The sequence below is a fragment of the Arachis hypogaea genome, chromosome 3 (genome assembly GCF_003086295.3).
Source record: "Arachis hypogaea cultivar Tifrunner chromosome 3, arahy.Tifrunner.gnm2.J5K5, whole genome shotgun sequence".
Lineage (NCBI taxonomy): Eukaryota > Viridiplantae > Streptophyta > Magnoliopsida > Fabales > Fabaceae > Arachis > Arachis hypogaea.
Window position 1 is genome coordinate 55603459 of NC_092038.1, and position 3968 is coordinate 55607426.

Below are 3968 nucleotides of genomic sequence, written 5' to 3' on the forward strand. Positions count from 1 at the left end.
CCAGCAATATATAATAGTCCATACTTTATTCGAAGAATGACGACGTAACTTGGCGTTAAACGCCAAGTTCATGCTGCTGTCTGGAGTTAAACGCCAGAAAAACGTCATTATCCGGAGTTGAACGCCCAAAACACGTCATAACCTGGAGTTTGACGCCAAGAAATGCCTTAGCTCGTGGAATGATCAAGCTCAGCCCAAGCATACACCAAGTGGGCCCCAGAAGTGGATTTATGCATCAATTACCTACTCATGTAAACCCTAGTAGCTAGTCTAGTATATATAGGACATTTATCTATTGTATTAGACATCTTTGGTCTCAGTTTTGTTTTATTCTTCATCTTAGGAGATCATTGATCACGTTAGGGAGGCTGGCCATTCGGCCATGCCTGAACCCTTTGCTTATGTATTTTCAACGGTGGAGTTTCTGCACACCATAGATTAAGGGTGTGGAGCTCTGCTGTACCTCAAGTATTAATGCAATTCTATTTTCTCTTATTCGGTTTCTATCTTATTCTTATTCCAAGATATTCATTCGTACCCAAGAACATGATGAATGTTATGAGTCAGATTACCCTCATTATCATTCTCACTTATGAACGCGTGTGATTGACAACCACTTCCGTTCTACATGAAACAGAGATTGAATGCGTATCTCTTAGATTCCCCAACAGAATCTTCGTGGTATAAGCTAGATAGATGGCGGCATTTATGAGGATCCGGAAAGTCTCACCTTGTCTGTGGTATTCCGAGTAGGATCCTGGGAATCCGGAAAGTCTAACCTTGTCTGTGGTATTCCGAGTAGGATTCCGGTAATGAATGACTGTGACGTGCTTCAAACCTGTAACCTGCTGGGCGTTAGTGACAGACGCAAAAGAGGGATTCTATTCCAGTAGGGGAGGGAACCAACCGGTGATTAGCCGTACTGTGACAGAGTGCGTGAGCATTAGTTTTCACTGCGAGGATGGGATGTAGCCATTAGCCATGGGTGATGCCTCCAGACTGGTTAGCTATGCGAGTGACAGCCGCATAGGATATTTCCCCGAGAGGAAGAAAGTAGCCACAGTTGATGGTGAACCCCTATACAAAGCTTGCCATGGAAAGGAGTAAGAAGGATTGAATAGAAGCAGTAGGAGAGCAGGCGTCCTTGGGCTCTACAGCATCTCCATCCGCTTATCTGAAATTCCTACCAATGAATCTGCATAAGTGTTCTATCCCTTTTTATTTTCTATTTATTATTAATTATTCAAAAATCCATAAACCAATTTTAATCTGCCTAACTGAGATTTACAAGGTGACCATAGCTTGCTTCATACCAACAATCTCTGTGGATTCGACCCTTACTCACGTAAGGTTTATTACTTGGACGACCCAGTACACTTGCTGGTTAGTTGAACGGAGTTGTGACCACACATAGCAAAGAGCCACAAGAATAATTCCATATAAAATAAAGAATACAATATTGTGAGTATCACAATTTCGTCCACCAAGTTTTTGGCGCCGTTGCCGGGGATTGTTCGAGTATGGACAACTGACGGTTCATCTTGTTGCTCAGATTAGGTAACTTTCTTTTCAAAAATCTTTTTCAAAAATTTTTCTTTTATTTTTCGTTTTTTTTTTCCAAAAATGTTTTTCGAAAAAAAAAATTAATAAAAATACAAAAAAATTAGAAAATCATAAAAAATCAAAAATATTTTGTGTTTCTTGTTTGAGTCTTGAGTCAATTTTTAAGTTTGGTGTCAATTGCATGCCTTTAAAATTTTTCTTGCATTCTTTTCGAAAATCTCATGCATTCATAGTGTTCTTCATGATCTTCAAGTTGTTCTTGACAAGTCTTCTTGTTTGATCTTGATGTTTTCTTGTTTTGTGTCTTTTCTTGTTTTTCATGTGCATCTTTGCATCCATATTTTTCATGCATTAAAGATTTCTAAGTTTGGTGTCTTGCATGTTTTCTTTGCATCAAAATTTTTTTAAAATAATGTTCTTGATGTTCATCATGATCTTCAAAGTGTTCTTGGTGTTCATCTTGACATTCATAGCATTCTTGCATGCATCTTGTGTCTTGATCCAAAATTTTCATGTTTTGGGTCATTTTTGTGTTTTTCTTTAAAAATTCAAAAATCAAAAAAATTATCTCTTCCTTATTTTCCTCCAAATTTTCGAAATTTTGGGTTGACTTGGTCAAAAATTTTTAAAAATTAGTTGTTTCTTACAAGTCAAGTCAAAATTTCAATTTTAAAAAATCTTATCTTTTCAAAATCTTTTTCAAAAATCATATCTTTTTCATTTTTTATAATTTTCGAAAATTTCAAAAATTATTTTTCAAAATATTTTCAAAATCTTTTTCTTATCTTTTTATCAAATTTTCGAAAATTTAGCTAACAATTAATGTGATTGGTTCAAAATTTGAAGTTTGTTACTTTCTTGTTAAGAAAGGTTCAATCTTTAAATTCTAGAATCTTATCTTGTAGTTTCTTGTTAGTTAAGTAATTTTTAAAATTAAATCTTTTTCAAAATATCTTTTTCAAATATATATTTTTATCTTTTATCTTATCCTTTTCAAAAAAAAAATTTATCTTTTTCAAATTTGATTTCAAAACATCTTATCTAACCCCTTATCTTCTTATCTTTTTCAAAATTTGATTTCAAATCTTTTTCAATCAACTAACTAACTTTTTGTTTGTTTCTTATCTTTTTCAAAACCACCTAACTACTTTTTCCTCTCTAATTTTCGAAAATTCTCCCTCTCTTTTTCAAAAATTCTTTTTGTTTTAAGTTTTAATTTTAAACTTATCTTATCTTTAATTTTCGAAAATCACTAACTCTTTTTCAAAAATTATTTTCGAAAATCCTCATCTCTTTTCTTCTTCTATTTAATTATTTAATTACTAAAACTTCTCTTCACCTCTCCTCTTCCAAAAATCCGAATCCATTCTTCTTCATTCTTCTACCCCCTTCTTCTTTTACTAACATAAGGGAATCTCTATACTGTGACATAGAGGATTCCTTTTTCTTTTCTTGTTTTCTTCTCTTTCATATGAGCAGGAACAGGGAAAAAGGCACTCTTGTTGAAGTTGATCCAGAACCTGAAAGGACTCTGAAGAGAAAATTAAGAGAAGCTAAATTACAACAGTCCAGAAACAACCTTTCAGAAATTTTCGAACAAGAGAAAGACATGGCAGCCGAAAATAATAATAAAAATAATGCAAGGAGAATGCTTGGTGACTTCACAAAACCAACATCCAAGTTTGATGGAAGAAGCATCTCCATTCCTGCCGTTGGAGCCAATAACTTTGAGCTTAAGCCTCAACTAGTTGCTTTAATGCAACAAAACTGCAAGTTTTATGGACTTCCATCTGAAGATCCTTATCAGTTCTTAACTGAGTTCTTGCAGATCTGTGAGACTGTAAAGACGAATGGAGTTGATCCTGAAGTCTACAGACTCATGCTTTTCCCTTTTGCTGTAAGAGACAGAGCTAGAATATGGTTGGATTCACAACCTAAGGATAGCTTGGACTCCTGGGATAAGCTGGTTACTGCCTTCTTAGATAAATTCTTTCCTCCTCAAAAGCTGAGCAAGCTGAGAGTGGATGTTCAAACCTTCAAACAAAAAGATGGTGAATCCCTCTATGAAGCTTGGGAAAGATACAAGCAGTTGACCAAAAGATGTCCATCTGACATGTTTTCAGAATGGACCATGTTAGATATATTCTATTATGGTCTCTCTGAATTTTCGAAAATGTCACTGGACCATTCTACAGGTGGATCTATTCACCTGAAGAAAACGCCTGAAGAGGCTCAAGAACTCATTGACATGGTTGCAAACAACCAGTTCATGTATACCTCTGAGAGGAATTCCGTGAATAATGGGGTACCTCAGAAGAAAGGAGTTCTTGAAATTGATGCTCTGAATGCCATATTGGCTCAGAACAAAGTGTTGACTCAACAGGTCAACATGATCTCTCAAAATC

The 3968-nt window shown here is 35.1% G+C and overlaps 1 non-coding gene across 1 annotated transcript; it reads right to left on the reverse strand.

The window, feature by feature from the left end:
• Positions 1 to 3574: 3574 nt before the first annotated feature.
• On the reverse strand, positions 3575 to 3678 carry LOC112792855 (small nucleolar RNA R71). The gene has a single exon (XR_003197576.1). It is a non-coding gene; the product is annotated as a small nucleolar RNA R71 (small nucleolar RNA).
• Between the last annotated feature and the right edge of the window lie 290 nt (positions 3679 to 3968).